Raw genomic sequence first — 20,713 nt, 5'->3', positions numbered from 1 at the left:
TACTGTTTATTAAGCTGTAAGTCCTTAAGGGTCCTTCAGTTTGTTTACCTTTAAATTTCCAGTTCTGAGAAATATGCCAACTTTGTAGGAGAGAGGAAGGAAGAAAATTGGGGGTAAAAAGACAACAAAAAGAAAGGGAGGATATCAGGGCAAAACTAGATGCTCAATAAATGTTTACTGATAAATGAATAAATAAACACTATTTTTATTATTTTCTTCTGAGGTCCATAAAATTCTACAGAGATGCTTTCATTTTACTTACAGGCATCTCAAAAACTGAGACTTTCATCATAATGGAAGACTGAATTATCCCTAACTCAGATTGCAAGCAAAATAAAAAAAGAAAACAGCATTTAGAGAAAAAGGTGGTACACCGAGAAAAAAATATTTTTATTTACTTTTATTTTTAAAAGAAAAACTTTGGCAGAATGAGGTCCAAATATTAGATTAAGAGGTAATGGAGGCAGTTTTTCCGGTAGGCCAAATGCTGGAAATACCTGTTGAAATAGACCAATTGATGGGAAATATGTATACAACTCAACCAACTTGGAAAAGATGTCATTTAACTTTATTCAATAGAGATAAACAATAGAAGACCTGGTAGATTCTCAATCTCTCAAAATTTTTATGAACAAACAAGGCAGAGTATTTAATTTCCTTCAAGGAAAAGGAAAACAGTTAAATTACGACTGCTTCTTTTTCTAGGATCCTTGTTACTTTGGAGCTCAAGTCATTTATTCTTATGTACAGACTTATTGTGTACTGTGTGTGTTATGTTGTGCCCAAGAAGAAACAAAAGCAAAAGAGGTCCACTATGATTTAATATATATATAAATGTATTATATTAATATATTAATATTAAATATATTATATTAAATAATATGTATATATTAGGGTCTCCTGGGTGGCTCAGTCAGTTAAGTGTCCAACTCTTGATTTCAGTTCAGGTCATGATCTCGCAGCTCATGAGATTGAGCCCTGAGTGGGGTTCTGTGCTGACAGAGCAGATCCTGCTTGGGATTCTCTCTCTGCCCCTCCCCTACTCGTGCTCTCTCTCTCAAAATAAATTAACATTAAAATTATATATTAGATTATATATATCTATTATATAATATTATTATAATTTTATAAAATATATAAAAATATATATTATATATAAATATATAATTATAAATTATATGTAAATTATAATTATATATATAATATATATTTTATATATATATATAAATTATATATTAGATTTGGTCAAACCCTAATGTAGCCAAAAGTAAAGCCCGAGTTTTTCCCAGTGTCTTTCTGCACATCACATCACAGCCACTGCAGACAGGCAAATGAACAATCCTGCTGCTGATGTAGTAGAGCCCCTCCCCAAAAGATGTGGTGAGGGGCACCTGGGTGACTCAGTCAGTTAAGCGTCTGGCTTCGGCTCAGGCCATGATCTCATGGTTTGTAGGTTTGAGCCCCACATCAGACTCTGTGCTGACAGTTATCTCAGAGTCTGGAGCCTATTACAGATCCTGTGTCTCCCTCTCTCTTTCTCTGCCCCTCCCCTCCTGCTCATGCTGTCTCTCTCTCTCTCTCTCTCTCTCTCTCTCTCTCTCAGAAATAAATAAAACATTTTTAAAAATTTGTTTAAATGTAGTGAAAACCTCAAGACAAGGGAAGGCAACTTGGCTATGTGTGCAGATGCAATATTCGTCACGACTCTGTAACATAGACCACCCTTCAGACTGTATGTCACTATATATGGCAAACAAAGGAGCAAAAATTGTACAAAAGGCAATCCCCCCACACCCTGCTGCACCCAGGCCTTCATCCTTTTGGGATCTTATCCCTCTGTGTGACTCACCACTACATTCTGTGGGGGCATTGCCTGGGAGGCAGAGATGGCGTTTTACCTCCCTTGTCACCAAGTACGAACTTTGGGGCTCTGGGAGAGGCAACCTCACCTGGCACCAGTGGACCGCTTGGTCCCTAGGAGATTAGCCACCACACAGCACACCAGGGTGAGGGCCTCAGATCCACAAAGGAACCTGGTGAGGCCCAGGAAACAGCTCAGGGCTGAGGCCCAGGAACACCGCCCATCAGACTGGTAAGAACCTGGGTTCATTTTTGTAGATCTGCCCCTAAGAGACAGAAGGGGAGCCTGATCACTTCCCAGAGGTGCCTGAGTAGTACCATAAGGAATGAAACTGCAACTCTAAGGCACCGGGCACTGGGCAGCAGGTTGGAGTCGCTGTGTGACTGTGTCTAAATGAGATGGACAGAGGAAAAGTTCTGACCCTGACCAATGGGTCAAAGTGAGTATTGAGTCCTGATCTGTGGTTCCGGGGAAACCTCATATAGTTTACGACAGTGTCAGACTTCCTCAGAAGTCTGATCCAGGTCAGGGCTTGATACTGAATCCACCAATGCTAAGTAGTGCCTGAAATATCTCAGAGAGGAGAGTAGTTGGAAATGGATAAAGCAAGTGTGTGTCCTCTCCAAATTAGTCCCTTCCTTCCCCCCTTTCCCTCTCTTGTGGGTGAAAGTTGTCCATTAGGGAGAGGAAATGGGTGGAAAGCAGAGTAAATGATTCCCCTAGAGTGTATGTTGAGGAATTTCAAAAAGGGATATTCAGGAGATTACAGTGTGAAATTAACTCCCGGAAAGCTCTGGACATTCTATGAAATTGATTGGCCATCATTTGAGGTTGGCTGGCCCTCTGAGGTCTCACTTGATAAGGAACTAGTTGGCTGAGTGTTCAAGGTCATTGTGGAGGACCCAGGCCACTCCCAACCAATTTCTTTACATTGACCATTGGCAAGACCTGGTCCTATTCCGGCCACCTTGGCTAAAAGCCTGTACTGAAGAGAACTGCAAAATTATGGTGGCTCAGGTCATGATAAACCCATACTGTCAGCAGAGCCTGAGGGGACCCCACCACCATACGCCACTATATCCCTCACTGCCACCTGTGCCTCCAGCCACCCCACCTACTGAAACCTCACCCTGGAGCCTGCTCCTAGTCCCGAGGCCTCACCGCCTCTAGCACCACCAGCCTCTCTGGATATGACTGGCTCACCTGGACCACTGGTCCTAACCCCATACACCCCTCCTGGAAGGTGATTAGAGATCAGGTCAGTGGAGACAGTCCCTCCCTGCAGCAACACTGGGGACCCCTACAGGTGCCACTGAGGAAAACTAGGAGACCTGTGTATTATGATCAGGAAGGCCAGATCTGAGGAAGCCAGCATGTTTTTGTGTACCAACCATTTTACCACTACGGACCTCCTAAACTGGAAGCACCATACTCCCTCCTATATGGAGAAGCCCCAGGCTATGATTGAATTAATGCCGTGCATAATTCACACCCATAAATCTACTTGGATGGACTGTTGCCAACTCCTCCTGATGCTCAAATTACCCAGGCAGCCCTAGGAGAATGGTCCAGCTGGGATGCTAGACACCCATGCTTATGCTCAGGCTCATTTCCCTGGGGAGGACCCCAAATGGGACCCAAATGACTCAAGTGTAGATGGAGGGCTCTCAAGTATTAACCAGTATCAGGAAGCCCTTCTAAATGGCATGAAGGAAGAGGCAGGAAAGGCCCAAATCTGTCAAAAGAAAGTCAGGTACCTTGGCTTTCACCTCTCCCAAGGGCAGCGCTAACTCGGCCTGGAGAAAGAATAGGCCATTTGTTTGATCTCAGTCCTGTTGACCTGCCATCAGATTCAGGAGTTTCTTGAGGCTGCAGGCTTCTGTAGAATATGGATACCTAACTTCTCAGTTTTGCCAAAACCCCTTTATGAGGTCACAAAGCAGGGAGAGCAGGAACCTCTGATATGAGAACAAGTATAACAAAGGGCCTTTGAAGAGATCAAATGGGCTGTCACCAGTGCACCTGGTCTGGGGCTTCCAGACATGTCCATGCCCTTCTTCATGTACATTCATGAACTTACTGGCATCACGATGGGAGTCCTAACCAAGGTGTGGGGGTTAGGGCATTGCCCAGTGGCATATCTCTCCAAGCAGCTTGATTCTGTTGCCTAAGGCTGGCCACTCTGACTATAGGCACTTGCAGCCATGACCCTCTTAGTGTCTGAGGCTGACAAGTTAACTATGGAAGAAGAATTGACAGTCAGTGTGCCACATTCAGTATTGACATTAATGGATTACAAAGGACAATACTGGCTAACCAACATCTGGATGGTCAGATAATACATTTACCTGGAAGTAGTGTGGACCCTAAACCCTGCAACCCTACTGCCTGTCAGGCCAGGTCAACCAGATTATGACTGCACTGAAGTCATGAATGAGGTGTTCTCCAGCCGACCAGACTTGACGGACCAGTCTCTCAAGGACCCTGATGCTGAGTATTTCACCGATAATAGCAGTTTTGTGAAAGAGGGAGAACACCTTTGTAGGGTACTCTGTGGTGACCCTGAATTCTATCATTGAGGCCAAGCCCCTGCCAAAGGGGACTTTGGCATAGAACACAGAACTCATCATGCTAACCCAAGCCTTCCAGTTGGTGGCAGTGATACTTGTTAATATATACACAGACTCTAAGTATGTCTTCACCACCCTCCTACATGTGGCTTTATATAAAGAGCAAAGTCTAATATAAACTCAGGAGGAAAAGACTTAAAGTATGGTAAGGAAGTCTTTGAACTCTAAGACACTGTGTGGTCCCCTAAAGAGTGGCAGTCATGCATTGTTGGGGACATCAAAGGGGAGACACCATGGCTGCATGGGGAAACCATAAGGCAGACCAAGAGGCAAAGCTAGGAACTTCCAAAGGAACAGTGGAATCAGTGGCATTAAACACCACACTGTTCCCTAGTCCACTGGCAGAATGAGACCCTAATTACTCACAACATGAGAGTACCTGGTTTAAGACTGGAAATGGAAGCTACCACCCAGGTGGATGGTGGAAATTTGAAGACAGCCGAGTAGCAATTCCTGAGGCCCTGGGTCCAGCTTTTGTCCAGCATGAGGAAAGCCATACTGTCCAGACAGCTCTGGAGACTATGTTAAGCCGACATCTCTACACCCATTGACTCTCCAGCATTGCCTGAGCAGTATGTGAGCAATGTGAAGTGTGTGCCCAGAATAGCCCACGTCAGGGACCCAAGGCCACCCCTGGAGTGCAGAGTGTCAGGGGAGTCCCACTGAAAATATGATGGTGGATTTCACTGATCTTCCCTGGGCCTGAGGCTGTAAATGCCTGTTGGTCTTTGCATGTGCTTTCTCAGGCTGGGTGGAAGCCTTCCCTACTTACATAGAAAAGGCACATGAAGTGGCCTAACTTCTAAAAATATCTTTCCTTGATTTGGAATCCCTATCACTATGGGATCAGATAACAGGTCAGTGTTCATGGCTGAGGTGGTGTGGCTGGTGGCAAAGAGGTTAAAGGTCACCTGGAAGTTACATACGGAATACTGACCCCAGAGCTCCAGGAAGATGGAATGAATGAACCAAACCCTGAAGCTTCAATTAAGTAAACTGTCAGGAAACCCACCCACACTGGGACCAGGTGTTGCCAATTACCTTGTTAAGAATCAGGTGTAGCCCCACTAAGCAGATGGAGTTCTCCTGTTATGAAATCCTATAGGGGTGCCCTCCCCCCATTATCAATGGCATAAGTGGGGATCTAAACGCGATAGGCAATCTAACCCTAAGGCAACAAATGCAGGCTCTTGGCTCTACCCTAAGCACCTTGCACCACCTGGTTAGGAAGGGATTACCTGTGAATCTGACTACAGATGCTCACCCTTTTAAACCAGGAGATGCCGTTTGGGGAAAGGAGTGGAATGTCCAACCCCTAAAACCCCTCTGCAAGGGCCCATTCACTGTCACCTACTGCAGTAAAGGTAGTTAAGGTGGGTCCCTGGATTTACCACAGCACAGCAAAGCCAGCGTCTTGAAACTGGGAGTGCATTCCTGATCCATCGACACCATGCAAGCTGACCATGTGGAAGGAGCAATCTGCAACTCCAGAGGCTCTGGGAAACTGCAGCTCTGCGTTAGTCACTCCAGAAGTTGACTAATCTATGCAGGACAGAATCTTGAGGAATCGATGGTCTGATGGGACAAATAGACTGTTCTTATTTTCTATATCTGTTTCCTTACTGTGATGCTGTCACCCTTGTTTCTTGCTGTTACTGTGATTCTTGCTTTACTTTTTGCCATAGGATTGACAGAGGCTGCCCTGGCTGGCTGCAAGTGTGGTGAGAGATTTCTGCTAGTACCACCTTCCCTTTATGAACAGAATGATTCATTGGTATTGGTTGCTTCTAATCGGGACCCCTCTGTAGACCTAGATCCCTCATCACGCGACCCATGTATTTGCATAACCAAGTCAGGCCAGGGAGTCACTTGAACCTTACTATACCATACCCACTTCTCATGCCCAGGGAAAGTCCTGGGGACCTGCAGACACAATCAGGCCACATATTCTATCTGCCAATGGGAGAGTCAATACACTTGCCTTAACCCACAGTACTCCCCCAGTGTAGATTGTTTAGAAGTCTGTTCCTACCAAGGTTCGGGAGTGGGGGATGTCTTAGTCAGCTAGACACAAATTACTAGCCCAAACGACCAGTGTCAATGCTGTTTGATGTATGTGCCATTATAGGTGTTGGCCTAGAGGCATCTGTCATACGAAAAAAGTGGGCACTTGTCATAGAAGGCCCAAGGACTCTTTATATACTATGCAGATGCTTAGACTGGCAGCGGGAATACCGACTCAATGACAAATCATATGTGAGGAAAATGGTTTATGTGCCAGTACACCTGAGTTTTTATGCCCCAGCTGAAGCTGTGTTTCATGGGCTACTTGGAAAAAAGAAAGCACAACAGTGCTCCTTCAGAAGGGGGGTGTTACATCAGGTTGTCAATCAAAGGCCTGTAACCTTGTTAATTTTACCATCACTAACCCAGGAGCTTCCAAATGACAATGGAGCACCTGAATTGGCATCTAGATCCATGGGCGAGGCAGAGACCCAGGGACAGTGCTATATTTCAAGAGAGTCACTACCACGCATCCAACCATGTCCATCGAGAAGTAGCCCTGCTCCCATTTCAGTCACAGCAAGGAATTTGTCTCTAGCCCTAGCAGAGACTATAGCCCAGACTCTGAAGATCTCTTCTTCCTATGTACGTAGGGGAATGAACATGGAAGTTCAATGGCCATGGGAGGCTGAGAATTAGATCCCCACAAGCCTTATAATGGAACAGAATATTCCAGTCCTACCAGGGTTTGGCTCCTCAAAACCTCAATTATTGGGACAAACTGGCTTGCCCTGTGGGGAAGAAAGGTCACCATCTCTGTTGGAAGCTTAATGTGTTTAGGCTCAGCCTCCTAGGAAACACAGGGGTGGGGGTCCCCAGATCACTTTGAGCCCAGATCCTCACCCCTTGTCTAACTTCTCTTACCTCCAAGAGGCCTCAGACAATGTCGATGCAGCTGTTGAATGGCAGGCCCCAGGTAGACTACACTGGATATGTGGGTGGACAGCCTATATAGTACTTCCCTCAGGCTGGTCAGGGTCACGTGTGCTGGGAACTATTTATCCATCTTTCTTCCTGCTCCCACTTGCCAGAGAGGAGGATTTGGGAGTCCAAGTGTATGGGGACAGGGAGACTCAAAGGAAACAATGTGCCCTACAAATTGGCAAATGGAAAGATGATAAGTGACCCCCAAATGTATAATCCAATATTATGGCCCTACCACCGGGGCAGAAGATGGGTCCTGGGGTTACCACACTCCAATTTACATGCTAAGCCACATAATCAGACTGTTCACAGTTGTAGAAATTATAACCAGTGAAAGTGCCAGAGCTTTTAACTTACTAGCCAAGTAGCAAACCAAAATGCACAATAGTATCTATCAAAATTGCTTGGCCTTAGATTACTTGCTTGCTTCTAAAGGAGGACTTTGTGGAAAGTTTAACCTGAGCAACTGCTGCCTACAGATAATGATGAAGGAAAAGTCATAGAGAAGATCATAGATCGAATGAGAAAGGTTGCTCATGTCTCAGTCCAGACCTGGAAAGGTTAGGACCCTGGGGAGTTATTGGAGGATAGTTTTCAACTCTCTGGGGATTCAAAACCCTCCTAACTATTATCCTCTTGATTCTGGGGCTTGCTTAATCCTACCTTGCCTACCTCCCCTGGTTATACAGTCTGTCTCCAACCTCATTGAGGTAATGGTCAAAAGGAAAACAGTCTTGCATGTGATGATGTTTTGGAAATATAAACCTCTAAACCAAGATGATGCTCTTTGACCCAAATTAGGAGGTCTGAGCATCAAAGTGGGGAATGTAGTAGAGCTTCTCCCTAAGGAATGTGGTAAAAACCTCAAGACAAGGGAAGGTAACCTGACTATGTGCAAGTGCATGACCTTCTTCATGACTGTAACATGGACCATCCATTCAGAATGTATGTTAACCATATATGAGAGACAAAGAGGCATAATTGTACAAAAGGCATCCCCCCGCTGTGCTCGGGGCTCAGCCTTTTGGGGTCTTAACCTGCTGAGCCCGTGCTGGCACAGATAAAGTTGCTTCCTGGAAAGAAAAGCCTCAGTGTCCCAACTCCCTGTGTGTGATGCACCGCTACACTGAGATGGAATGATGGATGGCTATATGGATGGACACCTGATGCTAACATTCAGTGATAGCAGGTGCCCTACAGGGTTAGGTCAGTTGCTGAGAGGAATAAGTTATGTATTAACTTCTTTCTAATAATAATGGCTATTTCACACTGCATGTATGTCCAGTAACTGCAAAGTTAACCCACTGTGTTGCTTGGGGATATATTCTAAATGGCAATATATAATGGTTAGTACCTGGCACATAGTAAGGCTACAACATTGGTCAAACATAAATCTAAACCAAAGCCTTAAAACTGCTCCTATCCTTTGGGATCTGAATGCTTGCAATTAGAGCTGGGATTGTCTGTGTTTATGTTAATTTGAGCGATGTTCTTGCCTGGTAGGCCAAATGTTGTAAATTTAAGGGTGTGACCTGAGATCTGATGGAGAACTGTTTCTTTTAACCTTAGGCTAGTGCAATGCCAATAAGGATAAACAAAAACATTGGATTTGATTACAGTCTTTTGTATTCATGATGGGGGAAGAAAAGGCCAGTGGGTTAGGGAGAAAAACAATTAACTGAACTAGCTGGTTTTATCAGAGCAGCTGATAGACTGTGTTGCTCCAAGCTATGTGTACCCCGGGGCCCTCCATTTTGCGACACCAGGCTAAGGATTGCATTAGTTTCCCAATGCTGCTGTAACAAGTTACCACAAACTTAGTGGTTAAAACAAAACACATTTATTCTCTTACAATTCTGGAGGAATTGTAAGCACTCCAAAACCAGTCTCACTGGGTGAAAATAGAGGGATATACAGAGCTGGTTCCTTCTGGAATTTCTGAGGAGACAACTGGTTTCCCTGCTTTTTTCAGCATCTGATGGCTGTGTGTATTCCTTGGCTTTGGGCCCCTTCTTTCATCTTCAAAACACATCATCCAGTCTCTGCTGCCCGCTTCATACTACCTTCTGCTCTAATAAGGACCCTCGTGATTACATCAGACCTTCAGATAATCGAAGATGATCTCCCACATGCCCAGAGACTTAAATTAATTACACCTGCTAGGTCCTTTTTGTCCTGTCAGGTAATGTATTTCCAGGTCCTGGGGATTAGCATATGGACATCTTGGAGGGCCATTGTCAGCTTATCTCAAGATTTAGCCACAAGTCTAACTGATAGACTTCCTGTTTAAATAGACGATGCAAATTTCAGATCAAAACCAAATACTGAACTAACAAATGCCTTTTTAAGTGTAAATAAGGCATGTTGCTTTGATTCTCTCAGCCAGCAGTTTCTCAACCTATTTTTCTTCTACAGGACAAGGTAGTGTGCCTGAATTTCTCATCAATAAAGATTGCTCACTCCCCATCTCCACAATATTCTGTGGCTGAGAACCACTGTTTTTAGGCATTTAGAGGTCTACAGAGAATGCTGGGATTAGTACTTTCCTAACTTTTGTGGTGAGGATTCTCTCCTGGTCCCCTTTGTGGTCCCCTGTTGACCTGAGTACATGCATTTATTAACAATCATGCTTGACAAACTCAGAGGAAATTTACTTACCTTTATCAGCATTAAAATGTCCCCACATCCTGCATTCTCCTGACTGGCTTCATTTCCTTTCTCAAGCTCAGCCAACGCAAAATAAAATCAGCTCCTAGGTTTTTACAGTCGTTCGTTGTGCTCATCAGGGCTATCATTGCCAGTGGGTGGGTGAAAATTGGGAGCAAGGGGATAGTGGGCTGGGCTCAGCATGATTCATTCCCCTGGTTTGTTTGGTGCCTGATGTCATCACAAAGACCAGCATTCTATTATATTTCCTATATTAGATAGGGGCAGATCGCCAGCTGGGAGCAGCTTGCCCTTTGCCCCTGCGATAGAGCCAAGTAAAGTTTGACTTGCCAATCTTGTGCCTCATCAGAACATCCATGGGCAGAGACTTTCTCTCCTTAATTAGAATCTGTCTTAGCGGATGTGCCAGGCCCTGGGAGCCCAAAGATGTTCCTACACAGCAATTTTCTTTCTCTCCCTCTTTTTTTAGTTTGGCACCACCTTGTCAACAGGTGTGATCAACAGTAAGGAAACATGCAGTGCCAGTGCTCCCATTCTGGTCCAGCATGAGAACCCACTACTGAAAAGATGGCACTCATAGCATTAGGCAGGCTGCCATGAAATCGTCCTTCCTTGGCACCCGTGCCCATGGTGAGCGTCTAGGCAACTTTTGATTGGGCACCACGCCCTCCAAACAGATGGGCATGAATGTAGGCAGGCAAGAGACCATTTATTTATATCAACTGTATTTGCCGAGGGCAGGGTTCCCAGCTGGGAACATCAAAACAGCTCTTTGTCCTGGCCGTCTGCAGCTCTGATGGAGGTGAGGCAGCCTTGCAAATTCAGCTGGATTAACTTTGAAAAATAAGAACAATGTTTCTATGGACACCAGGGGACATTTTTGGCTCTCTTCAATGGTTCAGAGCACAGAGCAGGCTGGGCCCAAGTCATTTTAATAAAATCTCCCTTCCCTGTTTGGATTGGATGGGAAAAAGCCAAGAAAGCTTTCCAAATCAGGCCAAATTTAGGTGAACGGAGTTAGCCCCACATGGAAGCCTGCTTTGTGAGTCCTTTCACATACAATGGCAAGAGGTTCCAAGGAAAATTAAGCTGAAGTCACCGAGACTCAGGCAATAGGAAAGGCATTCTGGTTGAGTTCACCACCACATTGTTTTTCTAGGCATCCATTAACCTTCCTGCTGTCCCTCCTGTAAATGATGAATGGGATCAAGTGTGAGCTGAAAACGCAAGGATGGACATTAGGGCTGGCTTTCATAAGAGCCTCACTTGGCTTTGAGGGTAAACATAAATAAAAAAGAATTATTTTCTGCATTTAAACATCTGAGAAATTGCAGTCTCTGAAGAGTATAACTTTTATTAATATTAGTATTAACTACTAAAAACTATTGCTTGCTTACAGTGCACCTGGCATTGTCTTAGGCACTTTACATGAAATCTTTCAATTCATTTTCTCAATAACCCAAGAGAGGTGGGTACTATTATTAGCATCATTACACAGGTGAGCACACTTAAGCTTAGAAAGACTTTCCCTAAGTCACACAGCTAGTAACTGGGATAACCAGGGTACAAACCCAGCACTGCCTGACAATAGAGCCCACAGTTATACCCCACTTCCCCCAGAAACACTGAAAGAGGCCAATCTGTTTAGTAATTGGCTTACCTAATTTACGGATGTTTCTTAACAATAATAGCAGTTTAGATCTGTTCTCAAACTTCAGTGTGCCTATAAATCACCTGAAAGATTTTGCTAATACACAGATTCTGTTCAGTAGACCTGGTTCAATAGATCTAGCTGATTCAGTAGATTTCTGAATTTCTAACAAGCCCATGAGGCTGGCACCCAGCTACACCGAGTGGCAAGGTTTCAGGTTAGAGCACACCGAGCCTCAACCTTGGCTATGCATCAAAATGACCTGAAGAGCTTTTAAAAATACCAAATGCCCACATTGCACCTCCCAGAGATTCTGATTTAACTGCTTGACAACCATTGGGTGAGCAGTTCTCTTACTCCCCAGCATTTTATTGTTTATTTGAGATGGGAATGATGAATTTTAAAAGTATCTTGGTTGCATTCCTTAGAGATGGAAAATAAGACAATAGATAAAGATATGATGCTCCCAGTCCTAGTCAGTTCCTTTTCCTGATACTGATTATTCATAACAATCCTTGGAGGTGGGTGATGGGTAGACCTGTTACTCACACAGTGGTCTTTAACTTGAACAGCTGGAGGGAGAGCAGCCTGAGATTCGCAGAACCCCTGCCATCATTTAAGGGCAGTGTGACAAAATGCGCAATGATGGAGGTGACAAGGAATTATGATCAGAAACATCATCCTTCTATGGCATAGCTTTTGTTGATTGTCATTTTTTGGCTGAGAGGATCTGAATATGGAAACCTGGGGTCACTCAAATCTCAACTATGTCAAACCTTTAATCAATTACACATAACAAGCAATAGTACGGATCAGGTGTTCAATGATTGCATTTATTAAGGAGGAGCAATTGAGTCCATGTTGGTGGATATGTGGCCGTCGCTCTTTTTGGGGTTTCCTGCAAAGTGTGATCAAACCCAAAGGCCTACAGATTATTAAATCCAAATCCATGTTTGTGCTGGCAAAAGCAACACATTCAGTGGGGAGAAAAGTATCCTCTTTTCAGAAGATCCAACTTCATGTATTATTGATGCAAAGATGATCAGATAAAAACTGGAACTTGGCAAGCTGTCAAATAAAAAATGCAGAGTGAATCAAAAATTTATAAAACAGTATTGAGTTATTACAATTCTATTATAGACACCAGTAATCATTTTTACTGAAACAAACCTCTTATATGATTGTACAGCTGGGATGTTAGGATACAAGGATTTAGGACTTGACCTCATTTGGGAGTGAGAATATCACAAAATTAAAAATTAAATATGAAGAGTAAATGATTTAGTCACAGTTCAGTAGCAGATTGAATAAAAACAATAGAGTTTTTAAAAAATAATGGCAATGTTTTCCTTCCTGGGCTACATTTTGCTGACTTCCTTGAAAAATTACTGGCATTAGATTCAGAGCAGGATGAATTGCTTTACAGAATCTGTAAACTTAATTTCTGCATGTGCCAAGCACACACACAACGCCAAGACACTGGGGAGGAAAAATGACTTGGTGAGATATTTTGTCACTTATGGATTTTCTTTTATAGAAAAAAATCCCACCACTATAGTTTTATTAGTTATCTCATCTTGTATAGGAGCCCTCTCCCTCCTTTCCTGGGACCAAAGCCCCTGACAGTGCCAGAAATATATCCAAGAACGGAGAGAGGGCTGTCACCATTTCTAAATATTCAGAAGATAATTGCCAACCAAAGTTAGAGCATTTTGACATAAAACATCCCTTTTGCTCCCAAACCAATTTGCCTATCCAAATCAAATAAACAGCTATAATTATAAAATCACACATACTGATACGTAGTCAGCATTAGGAAAATGACACCGAAAACGTTGACAGTGAGGCCTGCTTTCTGTCCTTGGCTTTTTCTCAGTGCCTGGGCAGAGAACAAAGAGGATCTCTCGGAGCTGAAAATGACTCAGAAGCAAGGTAAGTGTAGAGCAATGAGAAGCATCGGCCCTGGTTTTCCTGCTTTAGGGCTGAAACTTGACATTGTTATTATGATTTGAATAAGAGATAACTTTGTCTTTTAGAAACAGACCTGATTCCACTTAAATGGACTTCAGTCAAGAGGCAGAAAGGGCGAACTGCTTTGCTTAATCAGACACAGAGCCGACCTACCCGGTGACATGACCCACTTCAGTTCCACTGGGAATAGGAGAATATGGTCAACTTTCATTGGACTTTCAAAGGCAAAACCTTCATGTGTGAATTACATTTTTGCCAATGAGTCTTAATATTATAGGCTGAACACCTTACTTAAAGTGCCGACGTCAGGAATACCTGTGGGATTCATCAATCCCTATGCATAAAAGAGCACAAAAAAACTCAACTTCTCTGCTGTGACCTATGAATTATGTTGAATCATTATTTTGTGACTTGATGTTTCATTCATGTCACCGTGGCTGTTTTCAAGAACGTAAGGAAAATGCAAATGCAGGGAGAATTTTCATTTCCCACTGAGAACCAACTTTGAAAGGTTCCCATGACACTTGCATTTGTTTTGGGTAACTGGTTACATGCTCTGTTGTGTTCTTCTTCCCAGGATTAGGGGTTCATGGTGCAGAGTTGGCCCTCCCAATCGCTAGGGTGGGGAACTCAGCACAAACCAGAAGAGGCCTGGGGAGCCAGTGGGCTGTGACATCTGAGTGAGAACTCACTGTTGAAATAGGCTTATGTGTGTGGCGTAGTGTGTGCCCTGCCTCGGGGTCGGTCAGGAAGGCAGAAACCACATGAAGTATTTCACACAGAAGGGATTTAGTAGAAGGAGTTGGATCCTTGTACACCTATGGGTGGAAATAAGGGGCACAGGTTCTCAAGTATAAATAAAAATCTCCAGGGTAACATGCTTTCAAACTGCACCCAGGAGTTTGGTCAGCTTAGCCAAACACCCTGGTTCAAACAGCATTCCACCCATTTGGATCGCCTGACTTGCTTCTCTTGGGAATTATAAAATCTCTCTTCATTTCCTGTCGTCAATTGCAGCATGGAGTAGCTGAAGAGTGTTCAAGCAATTACTGTGCTTCACCAACCGGGTGCCTCTGGCCATAAGGGGCCTTTTGGATTCGCAGTCGCTCCACTGTCATTTCCCTTCCTTGGCTGATCCTGGTACAAATTGCTGATGGCTCCAAGAGTGTGTTCTCTTGCTCACTGGAGGGGAAGTCAGGTTCCTACAAAAATGCTCTTTGCTTTTAGATGTGTGTGGTGCTGGTATGGGTGGAAGGGTGGTGTGTGGGGGAAGGCTGGGGGGAGGTGTGTGGGAGGGAGAGGCATGCTGGCATTAAAGGAGCAGGAACCAGGGAGGCTGCACTATCCAGTGTTCTCATTTCCGACAGTTCTGGTAGTGAAGTACCACAGATTTAGCAGCTCAAGCCACACCCATTTATTACCTCACAAGTTATGTAAGTCAGAAGTCTGACAGAGGTCTAACTGGGCTCAAATCAAGGTCTCCAAAGGGCCGCCCTCCTCTTCCAAGCCCAGTAAGGCTGTTGGCAGAATTCAGTTCCATGGGATTGTAGAACTGAAGTTCTAGTTTCCTTGCTGGCTATCAGCAGAGATCATGCAAGCTTTTAGGGTCTCCCTTATTTCTTGGTTCCTTACTCCTTTCATCTTCAAAGTACTGGTGGATTGAATACTTTTCATGCCTTGTGTCTCCTACCACATCTTTCCCTGATTCCTCTGTCTTCCTCTTCCACTCTAAGTTTTGGGGTCCACCCAATCTATGTAATCCAGGATAACCTCTCTATTTTAAAGTCCATAAATTTAATCCAATCCACAAAGCCCCTTTTGCCATGTAATGTAACATGTTCGTAGGTTCTGGGAATTAGGACATGGGTATCCTTGGGAAGCCAGTAATCTGCAACCACAGCTGGAATGATCTCCAAAATAGAGAATTGTTCCATCCAGAATGCCATTAGCAGCCTCTTTGAAAAATATGGAGTGGGTGATTTGCCTAAAATGCAAATCTAATATGTCTCTTTCTTGCTCTGAAATCCTTCAGGGAATCCTCAGTGCCCTCAAGACAAAATCCAGGGCAAAGCTTTAGCATGCCTACCAGAAAGTTCCTTATGATCGAACATCTCTTCAACTCTAGTTCACAAAGGGCTTTGCCTCTGTCTGTTGGCCCCAGCCACAGTGAATAATTTTCTGACCATCCTGTGTTCTCTTACCTCTCATTCTTTAGGTAGGTTCTTTCCTCCATCTGGGCTGCTCCTCCTTTTAACTCTCACCCACCTCCTTTAACCTATTCCGACTCACCTTTCAGATCTTACTTTAGACCTTACTTCCTCACGAAAGCCTGCCACAAGTGTGTTAGACACCACTCCTACATGTTCCCATAGCACCCACATGCCCACCCATACCGTTTATCAATAGGCTTCATAATTTCTGGCCTGTTTATCATTCCTTCACAAACTCTAAGAAGACAGGGATAGCATCTTCACTGTTTGTTGTTGTATCCACAGCACTTAGCTCACACCTGCCATATATTTACCTTCAGTACATATTTATTCATTAAATACATTACTTAATCTTGTTAAATGTTATATAAAAGATACAGTAAATTTGGTTCCAACCCTTCTCTGATAGAGGCATAATCATAGCAACAGCTGTGTTCCAAACTTTTAGACAGCATTTCATCTGAACTCCACATCTGCATAAAACTAGGATTATTATTATTAAATTGGTGTTACAGAGGAGCAGATCCAAATTCAGAGAGGATACATAATTCCTTATAAAAGCATGTGACCCACAAGGGGCTAAAATAGGACCCAAGTCTGGTTTCTGTTTCCCAAGTCAATACCATGGTATCTTTCTGTAGCAACAAGTAAAATCTCATAGTTTATAAAGCACTATATCACAGAGTCCTCATAACTTCACTCTAAGACAAAAATATTAATCCCTTTTTTAAACATGAGGAAAGAGACTCATTGAGCTTAAGGAACCAATGTCACAGAGTTAGTATGTGGCAAATTCAACTAGAAACCAGATATTTTAATTCCATTCCTGTTATCCTAATTCTACCACCTCTGAACTGGGAAAATAGCAGAACTTGGAGCTTGGCAATTTATTCTTAACTTCATGTCATCATCTCACACCTCCCTGCCCACATACAACTAAGGAACTTACACCAATGAAAACTCTGTTTGGAAAAAAGTGAACTCTATTAATGAATCATTTGTGTATTATATATAAGGTGAAAAGAGAGAGAATTATATTATATGAATTTAACCTCCAAAAAGATGATAGGTGATAAATAATGGCAATTACTTTAAGAATAAATATTGATTATCATAGTGATCAGAATACCTATATGGTATAAAATCTAACCTTGAGGTAGAGACAACTGTCACCACAGTGTACCAGTCAGGACTCTTTTGGTTCCATTGTAGCCAGCCTCCAAGACAGCCTCCAATAGTCTTCACCTCTATTCATGTCCTTGTGTATTCCCCTACCAAACTGAAACAGGGCTGGCCTATATGAACAATATATAGGTCACTGGAGAAGTGACAATGTGTGACTTCCAAGGCTAGGTCATAACAGACATTTGTTTCTCCCACGTTGGCCTCCTGGATTACTTGTTCTTGGGGAAGCCATCTGCTATGTCATATGAACACAAGTGGCCCTGTAGAGAGGTCTGTGTGAAGAGTAAGTAAAACTTCCCACCAATAGCCAGAACCAGTGTACCACCATGTGACTGAGACACCTTGGAAATAGATCCTCTAGCCCCATTCAAGCCTCTGGGTGACTGTAGTGCCCACCAATATCTGAATGAACAAATCAATCCCAAGTCAAAACCACCCAGCAAAGCTGCTCCTGAATTCCTGACCCACAGAAACTGAGTAATAAGAAAATAAATGTGCATTGTTGTCTTAAGTCACCAATTTTTGTAGTAGTTTATTATTCAGTAACAGTTAGCAATAAAGGTTGCAAGTGACAGAACCTTAATTTCAACTAGCTTTAAACAGAGTATAACGTTTTAACTTGTGTTCCTACAGGAAGGCCTAAGGGCACATGGCTTCAAGGACAATGGAACCAAGGCCCCAAAAGATGCCCAAACATTTTTTTCTTTATCTCTCATCTCTGCTTCTCTCTGAACATATTTTTCATTCTCTCAGACAGGCTTCTTTTACATAACAGAAAACATGACCACCAACATGATCAGGAATTACATCTCACTTTCTTCCATCCTAAGTTCTAAAGACTGAAAATGCTCCAAATGGCCAAGCACAAATCATATGTTTATCTCACGTCAAAGAATGGAGGCCAAGTTGATGGGATCCATAAGAATATGTCCGTTTCCAGGGCACCTGGTTGGCTCAATCAGTTGAGTGTCTGACCGGCTCAGGTCATGATCTCCCAGTACATGGGTTTGAGCCCACATTGGGCTTTCTGCTGTCAGCACAGAACCCCCTTTGTACCCTCTGTCCTCCTCTCATTCTGTCCCTCTTCCTCTCTCTCTCTTTCAAAAATAAACATTAAAAAAAAGAATTTGTCCATTTCCATCCAAATCACATGATTAGGATGAGGGCGGTAAGACATTTCTTAGAAACAGAATCAGATAAATACAGTTTCCCTTGGAGGAAAACAAGAGGCCTACTTACTACCCATTGTATGTTTGCATAGGAGCATGATAATGCATCCATGGTCAACTAATTCTAATCCTCTGGTGACACTTGACATCATTGTTTTTATGTGTCTTTTTATCACCTGGCCAGATCACATCAGTCAAATTTCCATAGAGAAATAAATCTTGGGGGCACCTGGGTAGCTCAGTTGGTTAAGTGCCTGACTCTTGATTTTGGCTCATGTCATGATCTCACAGTTCATGAGATTGAGTCCCTCATTGGGCACTATGCTGACAGTGCAGAGCCTACTTGGGATGCTCTCCCTCTCTCTCTGCCTCTCCTCCACTCATTCTCTCTCTCAAAATAAATAAATATTTTCAAAGAAGGAAATAGAGAAAAAAAAATAAAAAATTATCCTAAAGAAGCCCAGTGTTATAAAATACTTTTAAAAATACTTTCCCTAGAAACTAGGGCCTAGATGTTGAGAGAAAGGAAATTAATGATAACAGATACAGTCTAGCAAGCACATGTTAGGCACATGAGTTTCCTGGATAGGACTTAATTTGCCTCATCTCATACAGGTGATAAATGCCAAAGCCAAGACCACACCTAGGTCAATCTCTCACCAAAGTCCAAGCTCTTAATCAATGCACAAAACACAAGAGAAGGGATCATACAAGCCCAAGACTTACATAAATTCATGTTTAGCACCTAAGCTAAAGAGAGGCAGAGCAAGCTGGGCTCAGCTCAAGATTCATTCTCCTGTAGATTCTGTTATCTAGCTAGACCTCACCTCATCACTCACCTGGGCTCCAGCTGGGTTAACTGAATTCCAGCCCAGGCCTGCTGCTTTTGTTCATGAGACAGAGGAAGACCCCAAGCAAAGATTTTCAGAATTTTGTCATAGCAAAATCTCTGCTTTTCATTGTTCTCAGAAATAAATGTTGCTAAACCAGTTCCATCTTTGGGGGGTTCTCAGAGGCAGTTACATAAATTGAAAACCCATGGAACTTATTCCAGCTAGAAGTGGGTCACTTGGAACAAAAATTTTGAGCATTTTGCAAAGTCAGAACAATCGTAGTTGAAGACTGTGCCTATTTCATGTCATCTGTGTCTTGGGGCAGTTGACATCACCATCACATCGTTTCTTTATCTGAAAAATGGGCATAAATCACATATCAACTAGAGTGATGGTGAAAAGCAAGTAAGGTACCATTTGTGAAAACACCCAGCATGGTACTTGATAAATATTGGTGGAATTTTTCTTTCACCAACAGGGCTTTGTTTTGTTCTGTGTGCTGGTGCATGAGACTTTTCTCCTCGAGACTGTAAATTCCTTATGGCAGAGACACTCTCTTATTGCTGTTCTGTACCCTACGCATCACCTATGAGCAGGTAGTGTTTGATGTGCTAATGCAGTGGGCTCCACAGGGAGCAAATTAAACCAGCAGGTAGCATGCTTTCTGGCATGCTGCAATATGCCTTCATCTCAACCAGATAACAGTAATGTGGATGAACACTTCAAAGTTTGGACAGACAGATCTCCAAGCTAACAGACTCAGTGACTATAAGAAGAAAGCCTATGGATACATGTAAATATTTTAATCCTACATGTCAAAAATAGTGTTAATGGGTATAAAAGTTCAGTTAACAGGACCTAACCCTCCATGCGTGGTCTGGGCAATGATGCCCTCTGTCGAACCCCTTTCACCAGGAAACCCAATGTGGTCATATTATCAACCACATGGTCCCCTTAGCCCTAGTGAGATGTATAGTTCATTGAGCCAGAGACAAAAAATTATGATGCAACTAGGCACAGAATGAAGACTTGACCAATTGGATTCTTTCCCTTAGGAATTTGTCTCAGTCTGTTTAGGCTGCTGTAACAAAACAGCATAGATTGAGTGGCTATTAAACACACACACACACACACACACACACACACACACACACACACACTTATTTCTCACAGTTCCAGAGACTAGAAAGTCCAAGATCATGGCTTTCAGAGTCTGTTGAGAACCCATTTCCTCACTGACAATTGTCTTCTCACTATAACCTCACATGGTGGAAGGGGAAAATTTTCTCTAGGGTCTCTAATAGGGTGTTAATCCCTTCATGAGGGCTCAACCTTCATGACCTAATCACTTCCCAAAGGCTTCACCTCATAATACCATCACCTTGGGAGGCAAGATTTCAGAATATGAATTTGGAGAGACATGAACATTCAGTCTAGATCAGAACATGTATTTAGAAATACTGCAAGAGTGAAGGAATGGGAGTTAAAACTGAAGGAATACCATAAGGAGGCAGATTACAGTAGAGAATGAAGATTGGCGCTAGTCAG

The 20,713-nt window shown here is 43.1% G+C and overlaps 2 long non-coding RNA genes across 2 annotated transcripts in view; both read right to left on the bottom strand.

Annotated features, from left to right (window-relative positions):
* Positions 1–402: 402 nt before the first annotated feature.
* LOC120220261 lies at positions 403–10,331 on the bottom strand. Its single transcript, XR_005525507.1, has 3 exons — positions 10,138–10,331; positions 5,756–6,066; positions 403–497 (listed from the first exon to the last, which is right to left on the bottom strand). It is a non-coding gene; the product is annotated as an uncharacterized LOC120220261 (long non-coding RNA).
* A 2,290-nt stretch (positions 10,332–12,621) lies between these two features.
* The window catches only part of LOC120220260, a 34,990-nt gene continuing 26,898 nt past the window's right edge, over positions 12,622–20,713 (bottom strand). Inside the window, exons 3-4 of the long non-coding RNA XR_005525506.1 lie at positions 13,594–13,676; positions 12,622–12,865 (exon numbers count right to left, since the gene is read on the bottom strand). This is a non-coding gene — a long non-coding RNA (uncharacterized LOC120220260). The remainder of the gene's footprint in view (positions 12,866–13,593; positions 13,677–20,713) is intronic.

The sequence above is a fragment of the Hyaena hyaena genome, unplaced genomic scaffold (genome assembly GCF_003009895.1).
Source record: "Hyaena hyaena isolate Hyena2069 unplaced genomic scaffold, ASM300989v1 scaffold_679, whole genome shotgun sequence".
Taxonomy (NCBI): domain Eukaryota; kingdom Metazoa; phylum Chordata; class Mammalia; order Carnivora; family Hyaenidae; genus Hyaena; species Hyaena hyaena.
This window is presented reverse-complemented; position numbering and strand designations above follow the sequence as displayed.